Source organism: Microcaecilia unicolor, chromosome 3 (genome assembly GCF_901765095.1).
Source record: "Microcaecilia unicolor chromosome 3, aMicUni1.1, whole genome shotgun sequence".
Classification (NCBI taxonomy): domain Eukaryota; kingdom Metazoa; phylum Chordata; class Amphibia; order Gymnophiona; family Siphonopidae; genus Microcaecilia; species Microcaecilia unicolor.
The window spans coordinates 495,253,173-495,265,543 of record NC_044033.1 but is presented as its reverse complement, the minus strand read 5'-3'; the positions used below and the strand labels follow the sequence as shown (position 1 = coordinate 495,265,543).

At 42.4% G+C, this 12,371-nt stretch overlaps 1 non-coding gene across 1 annotated transcript; it reads left to right on the top strand.

Annotated features, from left to right (window-relative positions):
* Positions 1-205: 205 nt before the first annotated feature.
* On the top strand, positions 206-278 carry TRNAK-UUU. Its single transcript has one exon. It is a non-coding gene; the product is annotated as a tRNA-Lys (tRNA).
* The last annotated feature ends 12,093 nt before the right edge of the window (positions 279-12,371 follow it).

Here is a 12,371-nt window from a genome sequence, read left to right as displayed (position 1 = left end):
CTCTTGCACAGAGCAGTGCAGACTTTTCCTCATTACCACCCATTCTGTTCCTTTCTGGATCTACAGCATCTCTGCAAAATGTTACCGGAAGGCAGTTAGTGGCCTGGGAAATGGTCTTACACAGCCTCGAAAGCACAGTGTGGGGAAGGACAAGAATGCCAGACTTTGCAAATTTGAACAGACCTGTGAAGAGCACCCAACCAGAGCCCACATAGCTCAGTCAGTAGAGCATCAGACTTTTACTCTGAGGGTCCAAGGTTCAAATCCCTGTGTGGGTGGGAAAGGCCCCCCAAAAGGAGACCCTGTCCCACAGCAATTTTCTAGCTAGTGAGCAGAGTGTGATAAGGGCATCTTAAGTAGGGAAAATGTGTATTTGGCCTATTCGCACAGGAAGGGGTGAGGATGAAGGTGAGGAACTCAGCAGTAATCAAAGGAATGTTTTCTTGACAGAAAGGGGGGGGGGGTGGATGGTCCAACAGCCTCCCAGTGCGGGCAGTGCAGACCAGAGCTGTATCCAAATTTGAGAAAGCATGGGGTGAGCTGGTGAGGATGGGCAGACTGGATGGCCTTTATCTCTCCCTCCCGCCACGACAACCCCCCCCCCCACACACACACACACACACACCCACACCCACATGCACATTCAGGTTCCAGATTTCTAGCACTCTGAGGCAACACGTCTTAGAATCGGTGGTGAAAATGGATGGCGGAGACGATGGTAAAACACAGCAACTATGCCTGTGTCAGGGGTCTGGTTAATTTTTTCACTGTGCAAAGCTTCTTTTGAAACTGTGGCAAATGCAGCTCCAAGGTGGGGGTTTTTTTTTAATTAACCAGACGAAGTACCTTACGCCTGACATGATCATGTTTCACCCCTATGGCTGTTTCAAGGACTGTCCCCTTATAATATCAGTAGCATCAACTGATATTATAAGTGGGCAGTCCTTGAGATAGCCCATAGGAGCGAAACATGATCGTGTCGGGTGTCAGGTCCCCCTTCTGACAAATACTCTGCCATAAGATGAGTATGAGACACTCTAGCATTATCTTAATGGAAATAGATTTATTTTGAATTAGCCATGTAGCATGATTGAAAATATTAAAAAATTTAAAGATTCATTAACACAAGATAGCTTGAGAACCGATGACGAGGTGGATGTGAGTGAATCTTGTCATATTGGATCATCACAGGCAAGTAGCGCCACTGAAAGTTTCACATCTTGTTAAACCTTCATATTGGGAGAAAGAGTGAAGTTTATATTATTATTACGATCTCCCAATTAACGATTGGTGCCCAGTCTTATACTAAAGTTAAAAGTAGCATGTGGCTATTTACTGCCTGAGCCCTTACCACCATCCATTGACCTAGCGGTAAGGGCTCACATGCTACTCATGCAGTGCACGCCAGTGTGACTGCACTGCTGATTACCGCCAAGAAAGCCCCCCCATGGTAGAAAATAGAAAAATATTTTCTATTATGGGGTACAATGTGTACTGTTTGGTGCAAAGAACAGAATGTGAGGGGGTGAAGCTGGAGCTGAGGAGAGCTACTCTGCTCCCAAAATCAACCCCTCCCCTTTCTACCAATAGAACAAGGGAAATGTGCCATTGTGGGACACTGTGTGAACTTTTCAATTTGTTGTTTTTTTAAATTCCCACAATTCTGCTCAAATAATTTTATAACATTTTCACACAATAATAGTTCTCATTTACCTGAAAGAGGTTTCACTCATTTGATTTTAAATCATTTTCCCCCTTAGCTGAAGTCTCGTCACATGCTGTACTTCAGTACCCTGGACAGCACTCAGCACATTTTCTTCTTTTTCTTTTCCTTTCAGTTTGGATATATTGCTGGAGTGTATAAAGGATTTGAAAACAATTATTGAGGGTATTATCTCTGCTTGAAGCAGCATTACTTTGCTGACTATTTTATTAGCAGCAAGAGCACTGTGATGTGAGTGGATCTGCCAGTCAGCCTCCTAGTTTTTACTGGTCCAGTACCTGATGTTCAACCAGTCTGTTAAATAAATACATTTTAAAGCACATCTAATGCTCATACCCAACCAACCCAGGATACGCTTTATTTGGCATCTTGACTCATAGTAGTACCATGAGACTAGTGCTAGGGATCAGAGGTGCCATTTTGAACCCAGGAACCAATGGAGGAAAATGAGTCGCGCAGCAGAGTTTTGGACTGATTGAAGAGGAGAGAGATGGCTAAGAGGGAGGCCGGTGAGAAGCAGGTTACAATAATCAAGATGAGAGGTGATAAGAGTGTGGATAAGGGTTCTGGTAGAGTGCTCAGAGATGAAGAGATGGATTTTGCTAATGTTGTAGAGAAAGAAACGACAGGTTTTGGCAATCTGCTGAATGTGGGCAGAGAAGGAGAGAGAGGAGTCAAAGATGACCCCAAGGTTACGAGCTGATGAGACAGGGAGAATGAGAGTGCCATCCATAGAAATAGAGAAAGGGGGGAGAGGAGAGGTAGGTTTAGGGGGAAAGATGAGAAGCTCAGTTTTGGTCATGTTAAGTTTTAGATGACGTTGGGGGTTTGCTTGGGGATTACTTCTGCTACCCACTAGACACTAGGAATATCCCCAGTAAAAGCCAAGGGGCATAGAGGAGGGAGGATTTGAAGGATTCTGTCAGGGAATTGGTCCTTTGGGATGGGAAGCTTTGAAGGCTATTGTCAGGAGGGCTCTAGGGAGGCAGGGAATATTTTGAAGTAGCAGTGGCCTTAGAGCATTGCAGATAGCGTAAATAAAACTAATGCACAGTAACTGCAAACTTTTACTGCATTTTAGTATCCAAGCCCTTTAGTTTTCTAGATTATTTTATTTATTTTTGTTACATTTGTACCCCGCACTTTCCCACTCATGGCAGGCTCAATGTGGCAGGCAATGGAGGGTTAAGTGATTTGCCCAGAGTCACAAGGAGCTGCCTGTGCTGGGAATCAAACTCAGTTCCTCAGTCCACCACCCTAACCACTAGGCCACTCCTCCACTCCACTCAAGACAAAGGTTCATTATGTATATGTGACATCATATAAAGAAACCCAGGGAAATGGGAAAAGGGCGAGGGTGAAAACCAAAATCCAAAATCCAGAAATCAGCTCTATATCCCCATAAGGAATTACAGAACACACCTGACCCGTTAACTTTGGAATTAGTTCTTGTGAAAGAGGGCAAAAAGGAAAACCATCTGATTCCCAGAAGCAAACACTAACTTATCCAATGAGGAAGGCAGGCAATTAGGCCCTTTCAACCTAGGTACAAGGCAGAAACAGAGAAAAATGAAGGCAGGTAAAGACCATATGGCCTATCCAGTCTGCCCAGCCCTACCATTTCCTCTTCCTATCACTCTCTCAGAGATCCTATGTACTTCTCCCAAGCTTTCTTCAAATTATATACTGTTTTTGTCTCCCTCAGGAGGCTGTTCCATGAATTTACCACCCTTTCTATAAAGATGCATTTCCTCAGGCTAGATCTGAGTCTATCCCTTTTCACCTCCATCCTATGTCCTTCACTCCAGAGCATATCTCCCGTCTCCTGCCTTTCTTCCAAAATATACATTTTGAGACCTTTAGGTCTGTCCCCATATGCTTTATGAAGAAGATCGCTGACCATTTTAGTAGTTGCCTTCTGGATGAACTCCGTCCTGTCTATATCTTTTTGAAAGTGCGGTCTCCAGAATTGCACACAATATTCTTAGGGGCCCTTTTACAGAGTGGCGGTAAGCCCAACGCGGGCTTACCACTCGCTCTTTTGGGACTACTACTGACCCAACGCAGCCACCGGTGGTAGTCCTTCCCCGAGCACGCACCATTTCTGAGGGAAAAAGAAAACCCCAGGAAATGGATTGTGTGGTGATAACCCAGCAGTAACTGCCCGGTTTCCACCGGGTTGGCGTGGGAGCCCTTATCACCACCTCAGTGGGTGGCGGTAAGGGCTCCCCATTGCATGGCAATGGAGTAAGAGTTCTCTTACCACATAGCCATGTGTGCCTGAGGTATTTTTAACCACTGTGGTAAAAATGGCCCTGGCGCATGGAAAAAAAACGGCCCCCACTGCCAGTGCAAGGCCCTTTTTCCCCGCAGCTTGGTATTAGGACCCCTAAATGAGGTCTCACCGGAGTCTTATACAGGGGCATCATCACCTCCTTTTTCCTCCTGGCAATTCCTCTCCCTGTGATCCCAAGCATCCTCCTAGCTTTCACTGTCACCTTTTCTACCATTTTGTCTACCTTAAGATCATCACACCCAAGCCCCACTCCTCTTTTATGCAGAAATGTTCTTCACCCTCAAACTGTACCAGGAATCGCTAGCGCAGTTTAGTAAAAGAGGCCCTTAATTCATTTCCATGTTTATTTTAAACAGCACCATCAGCTATGAGGTTGTATTGAATTCCACCTTTTTTCTCTCTGCTGGGCATAAACACATCCTTTTAGCCCTGAAGAGAATACTACTACTACTACTACTATTTAGCATTTCTATAGCGCTACAAGGCATACGCAGCGCTGTACAAACATAGAAGAAAGACAGTCCCTGCTCAAAGAGCTTACAATCTAATAGACAAAAAATAAATAAAGTAAGCAAATCAAATCAATTAATGTGAACGGGAAGGAAGAGAGGAGGGTAGGTGTCTCTTGTTGCATGAGGCTGCACATCCACAGATTAGCCATTTTGCATCTAAATTATTATTCAGACATGTTTTTGTATTCATAAATTATATATCCAACTATGTGTCTTTTTCTCAGTATCTATTGCTATCCTCCTGATTCAATAATTTTTGCTGATTATTGTTATAGACATTTTTATTTAGTTCACATCTAGTTTTTATCCTTTTTTAATTATTATTATCAATTTCAATAAACTTCAAAGAAATTTGAATAAACAGACATTCAGTAGGCACTAGAATATAACCTCAATCAATCTATATAGGTAATAAAATAAACCTGAAAACAGCCTGCTGGACCACATAAGGAAGAGAGATCACAATTCACATATTAGAAGGAATATCACATTCAGAAAGGACTCTGTTTACTAAACCATGCTGTACGCTCACTAGCATTTTTAGCGAGCGCTACAAATTAGCTCGCGCTAATGCTAGAGACACCCATAAGTTCCTATGGATGTCTCTAGCATTAGCATTTACCCATCAAATCGACTAATTTTTTTTATATGTAAACATATCACAATATCCTCACAAAAGTACCTCAACCCAGAGGTCCTACCTTTTCTGAAATTTTTCCTTTTTTTTATTTACCTATGAATTTGATGAGATGATGAACAGGAAGGGAATAATCAGAGGTATCCCTGATGGCTCCAATCTTATGAACCAGACCAATTGGTTGGAGCCTCTAAGCCAGGCTTTGCATTAGGAGTGAGCCTTGCTGTCTGGCAGGGGAGCACCACCATGACTTAAGGCATCCTTGAGCCCCCCTCCTCTGCCTGGAGTAAACAGCATGTCAAGGGTCATATCTGCAGGAGAAACTGGTGATGAAGGACTGAGTGGGCATCATGTCCTTAAGATTGCAGCAACTTTGGTGATATTGACCCCCACCTAATCTCAGAACTGAAAGTAGGCCACTGTTAGGTTGAATGTAGTGAAAGGAGGGTATGAGCCAAGCAGCAGCTGTTGGAGGGGAAGGAGGAGACTTAATCCACTCCAGTCCAGAGTACATTTTGGAGGGCAAGAGTTCTTTGGAGCTGGCCCAATCTGTCATGGCTACAATAGACACTATATCTGGATGGCACTAGTGGAACTTGAAGAAAACTAAGTTGCAGAGCTACATTCAAGAGAGACCTTGAATTCAGTTGAAGGAAAAGTTGTTGGACAACATAAGAAAATGAGAGATTTAAGTATGCAGGTAACATCTTTAAATGAATTTTAAATTTAGGATGTACAAAGACTCTTTGTCCCTACTAATAAGCTTGAAACTTTAGAGAACAGATCAAGATCTTTAAATTTGAGAATTTTAAACTTCCCTAAGTATCCATCCTTTTAAGAGGTTCCCTGAAGGAGCCATTCTAGTCTTCCAGAAATCTTTTTATCTGCCTATTGGAGAGGAATTGAAGTAGAGAAGAATCAGAGACTATTTCCCCAGACAGTTATTCCGCCTTATAGTGCAGACGCTGATATTGTCCGAACTAGACTACTGTAACGCAGCATATGTATGTTGCAAAGAAAACCTATAATGATCGTTGCAGACTGTCCAAAACACAGTAGCAAGATTGATATTCAAAAAGTTGAAATATGATACAGCAACCCTACTACACATAATACTACATTGGCTCCCGATCAAGGTCAGACTATTTTTCAAAACCAGCACAATCATCTTCAAAATACTGTTTGGTATGTAACTGGCATGTTAGACATGATCAAACTATCACCAAGAAATGCAAATCCAAGAACCAGAGGTTACCTACTACTTCACCAGCCCAACTGCAAAAATGAATTATACAAGTCCACCTACATGGCTCAAAATGATGGAACTCAATTCCCATAATCATAACAAGCTTCACAAACTACTTCCAGTTCAGAAAAGACCTAAAGACTTACCTTTTCAGGAAATTCAATGAGTAAAATATGCATTAATCATTCTGGGACAACAATACACAACACAACTTCTAACTGTAACGCATCTTTTCATTTAAGAAATGAGCTAAGACATATCTTCTTAAGAAACCCAATGACTATTCCATATTCACTAATAGTTATCTTGTCAACCATTGTAAAGCATAGCATCATACAACCTTGCAAATGTAATTGAATCAATATAATCTCTAACAACTGTTAAATGTAAGCCACATTGAACCAAAACTCAGTTTATTTATTTATTCATGCTTGTATCCCACAATTATCCAAAATGAGAGCAGTATCACTGGATAGTTTGAATCAAACAGTTTTTCTGGAAACATCAACAGATGATATCCAGGAAAGGGCAACTCTGCTAGTGAGTTTTGTTTGTGATTCTGGGCAAGCTCCTTAACCTTGTATTGCCCTAGTTACAAAATAAGAACCTGTATATAATATGTGAAGGTGATATATCAAATGCCATCCCCTCCCCCACTTTTACTTTCGTCAACAACAATTTGTATTTCTGGATCTTTCCAGATGTTTGCTAGCAGACACAAGAAGGACATAGAGCTTTTCTTCAGTTAAGGCAAGAAATATTATCCCTGGGTGAGTCATTTTTTTTGCATTTTCCTGTTAAGTGTCTAATGAAAGTTGAAGGTCATGGTTAAATATTTTGGGATCCAAGGCAGCTGAGGCTATTTTTAGATTTCAGGAAGAATGCTTCCATACAGGCCTCTGGGTGAAATAACGCCAGTGTTCGAAGACAACAGCTGAGCTTTATATAACTCTGCTTGGGACTATTTTCCTTTTGATTCCATTTCTAACTTTGCATTGTTATCTTCGCTCCTGTTTCTGAGATCTCCTTTTTTTGGTGGGGGGGGGGAGGGGGGACTTGGTAGCATTGCCACTCTTTTTCTTTTCTTTTTCTATGTAAGTGATTTTGTCTTTTATTTTGATTTCTACAATTGATCAATGCTAATTTGCTGTGCAAAGATGGACTTCTTTGTGAGATTATGAAAATGTTGATAAATAAAAATATATTTTTTAAAATATCATGCATAAATAGGATAATGAACAATATGTTGTCAAAGCTATTTATTTTGGAAGTTAACGCATATTAGGGCTTGTTTTCAGCTTTTAGTTCGGACACTAATAATGGTACATCTGGACTATTTCAACATTATGATGCTCAGCTTTGAAACAGAAAACACCCAAAAAGCAGCACAAAGCGGCAAGATGGACGTTTTTTAATCCAAAATGTCCAAATTGCTATTTTCAAAACCATTTTAAAGATATTTTTCTATGCAGTTCATCTGCAGTGTGTTCACATCACAAGCAGGTGTATTAGAGGCAGGCTTTGGGCATTTTCAGAACTTGGATATTTTTCCATAATGGAACAAAGCAAAAAAGTCCAGGGCTAGAAGTTAGATGTTTTGGTCTAGACCTGTTTCAGTCATGACTAGGTCACAAAAACATGCCCTACATGACCATATGACCAGTGAAGGGATTAAGGTATAATCCCCTCCCAACCCCTAAAAATGTGAAAGAAATAGTGCATACCAGCCTCTATGACAGCCTCAGATGTTATGGCCAGTCCTATTAGAGCAGGAAGCAGACCCCTGGACTAGCCTAGTGGTCGTTGCAGTGCACTATAGAGAAGGGGACCAGTGGCGTAGCCATGGGTGGGCCAGGGCCCACCCTATTTGGACTCAGGCCCACCCAAAATCGTGGCACACTTTCTATGACGTGGCAGAGATCCTCAAATCCCACCAGCTGAAGATATCCTCCTCAGGCAGCCGGTGCTCTTCCAAACGGCAGCTGGCAGCACTTACCTTGACACTGACATCAGCCCATCTGCACATGCTTAGTTTTCATGTATTCACAGCCTGCTGGCTGTGGCATCAGCTTGAGGGAAGTGCTGCTGGCTGCTGTTTGGAAGAGCGCTGACTGCCAGAGCAGGAGGAAATCTTCAGCTACTCAGATATTTAATATTTTCGGCTTGCAAGAGGAGGGAGGGACAAAGAGCAGAGAGCAAAGCAGAGCAAAGGGGGGCTAGGGATGGGGGGACATTAATTCCACGCCCACCCACCTTGGACTCAGGCCCACCCAAAACTGGCTGTCTGGCTATGCCCCTGAAGGGGACCCAGGTCCACATCACACTTTAACTGTTACACTTGTGGTGGAAAGTGTGATCCCTCTTAAACCCATCAAAAACCTACTGTATCCATATATAGGTAACATCTGCAGATATAAAGGCTATTGTAGTAGTGTATAGATGGGTACAGTAGGTTTTTGGTGAGATTTAGAGGGTTCCCCATACAATATAAGGGGGTAATGGTGAGATGTGTACCTAGAACCTTTTATGCGAAATACACTGCAGCACCCCTTAGGGTGCCCCACTGCTCTGCTGGGATGTCTGTGTGGTCACTCTGCTAAGAATGTTGCCCCCACTCACCTATACATCCCAATGGCTTGTTATTGCGTGTTTTTCCCTTAGACATATTTTTTTTTCAAAAATGGTCACAATAGAAAAACACGCCGAACACAAAATGTCTACAAAACATCTAGGAAATGGCTATTTTCAAAACAAAAAGACATTTTTCTAGTTCAAAAATTGCAATCGTTCACCACTTGATTTTTGGGCATTTTCAGCAAAACACCCAACATTGGATTTATATGTCTTATCAAAAATGCCCCTCCACATACGTTGGATGACATGTATCCACCCAACGTTGACTGCAGACATTACAGAATACAGCAGCCCGATTAATATGTAAAAATACTAGAAGCACATCAGTAAATGGTAAATTTAATTTTTATACTTAATAAGAATTACATCAACAACATAATTTGATGCACCAGTTCCCTTCACCACTGGGTAAATCTCTTTTATCTGCACCCTTCTCCTCCACTGCTAACTCCAGATTCCGTTCCTTTTATCTTGCTGCACCTTATGCCTGGAATAGACTTCCTGAGCCGGTACGTCAAGCTCCATCTCTGGCCGTCTTCAAATCTAAGCTAAAAGTCCACCTTTTTGATGCTGCTTTTAACTCCTAACCCTTATTCACTTGTTCAGAACCCTTATTTTATCATCTTCACCATAATATTCCCTTATCTCTTGTTTGTCCTGTTTGTCTATCCTAATTAGATTGTAAGCTCTGTTGAGCAGGGACTGTCTCTTCATATTCAAGTGTACAGCGCTGCGTACATCTAGTAGCGCTATAGAAAAGATAAGTAGTAGTAGTCGTCTTGGAATTCCGGAATCTTGCTACTCTTTGGGATTCTGCACAGAATCTTGCTACTCTTTGTCCTTATCCCTTATTTGTTCTGTTTGTCTGTCCTAATTAGATAGTAAGCTCTGTCGAGCAGGGACTGTCTCTTCATGTTCAAGTATACAGCGCTGCGTACGTCTAGTAGCGCTATAGAAATGATAAGTAGTAGTAGTAGTCTCTGGGATTCCGGAATCTTGGTACACTTTGGGATTCTGGAATCTTGCTACACTTTGTCCTTATCTCTTGTTTGTTCTGTTTGTCTGTCCTGATTAGATTGTAAGCTCTGTAGAGCAGGGACTGTCTCTTCATGTTCAAGTGTACAGTGCTGCGTACGTCTAGTAGCGCTATAGAAATGATAAGTAGTAGTAGTAGCATTGTACAATTTACAAGATGGAATTCTCCTTAACTGTTCCATATCAAGCAGCAAAATGGTGGAACATACTGTCCAAGAACATATGTTATGAATTTAATTGCTTGATCTTTTAAAAGCTGTTAATAGCTTGGTTATTTCAGAAGTTTGCATCATATTCTATGTATGCTCTACAGTTTGCCCTACTCTTTGTTTGTAAGCCACACCGAACTAAAGTTTGGGTAAGTGCAGCCTTTAAGTGCTAATTGTAATGTAATGTAATCAAAATCAAACGTGTTCTTATTAAGATATAGCAGAAAACCAGAATTAGATTCTTGAAGGTATACTTAGGATATGCTTTCACTGTGCATTAACAAGTACAGCACAACTTTAGAAAGTGAGAATGAAAATGCAAATTTAATGACAGAATGACAGATTCAAAAATAGATTTTTTTTTCCTTTTCGATTTATGCAAGTAATCTTTAGCGGTGCAAAGGCCCATTTTAGAAAGGACATTAATGTGACAAAACAAATATTGCTGGCAAAATGTGTATCTGGGGCAGTATTTTAGAACTGCAGGTCTGTGCATGTAGGTGGGATGTAAAATCAACACATCTCCGCTCCCTGGAATAAACCTATTTTAAAAATCTCATATGGCAGAAACATGCATGTTTCTAAAATATGGACAAGAGCAAAGGAACAGGAATAGAGCCTCTGTGCTCATAACACAGTCAAAAGAACAGCAGAGGATGAAACAAATTACAATCAGCCTAGGGGATGAGGTCTTCAAGTCTTTATTAAAAGCACCAAAGTGAATAAGTTCCGACACAGCGTTCACAGTGTTTTCTTCTTAGACTCTCGCTCAGGTCCTTTCTTTGTGCACCTTTCAGCATGTTTTTCAGGCTCCCCCATTCGTGCCTTAGGCCCACCCAGTCAGCAGCCCTTGAGGCCCCCAAAACTCTACAGTGGTAGCTCCTCACTACTCTTTCTCTCTCTCCCTCTTCTCCACTTGTGGCCTGGCGTCTCCCTGTCTCTCTATCCCCCTTCCCAGTCTACCACAGAGCTACTGCCAGAGGCATCCTGCACCAGCCCTGAAGGCTTCTCTCTATCATGTCCTGCCATCAATGATGTCACTTCTTGGTTTTTTTGGTGGGAGTGTGTAGAGAGAAGCCTGCAGGGCCGGCGCAGGTTGCCTACGGGGATTGCGATGGACAACGGCTCTGAGGTAGGACCGTGGGAGTAGGTTCAGAGAGAAACGGGCAGACAGGTCATTTAAAAAAACACACACTATATTGTGGGGGTGAGAAGGGCCCACCCAGGTTAACTCTGGGCCCACCCAAAATGGCATGTCTGCCTACGCCCCTGTTGCGACCTCTGAGACAGGTGGCTGTGCCAACCGAAACAACGTCAGTGTCGGGTCTTATTCACATTGGTGCTTTTAATAAAGGCTGGAAGACCTCATCCCCTAGGCTGATCGTCATTTGTTTCATTCTCTACTCTTCTTTTGACTAAAATATGGAGGCACACGGGGGGTAAAAGGCCCATGTACAACAGTGAAAGAAAATGCATGTGTATTTTGAATGCTGTACCACTTGTGAGTTGTAGATGTGGCAAAGTGGCTGGCAACCAGACTTTTCCCTAATGACTTTGCTAGGATTGCACAGGTTCTGAAACACTTTAGACTACCAGCAATGCAGTATGGGAATATGTAGCATGGGAACCAGGAACATGGAGGTAGCATACACATGGTGACAAAGGCTAAAGTCAGCCAGCCATGACCACGTGGAGAGGCATTTTCGAAAGGGACGTCCAAGTTTCGATTTGGACATCCTTGCAAAACATCCCAATCCAGGGGCAGGGAAACCCGTATTTTTGAAACAAGATGGACGTCCATCTTTCATTTTGAAAATACCATCAGGGACATCCAAATCCTTAAATTTTGCAGTCCCTAGAAATGGTCGTTTCTGATTTTCGGCGATTTTCAAAACCAAAGACGTCCATCTCAGAAACGGACAAATGCAAGCCATTTGGTCATGGGAGGAGCCAGAATTTGTAGTGCACTGGTCCCTCTGACATGCCAGGACACCAACCGGGCACCCTGGGGGCACTGCAGTGGACTTCATAAAATGCTCCCAGGAACATAGCTCCCTTACCTTGTGTGCTGATCCCCCC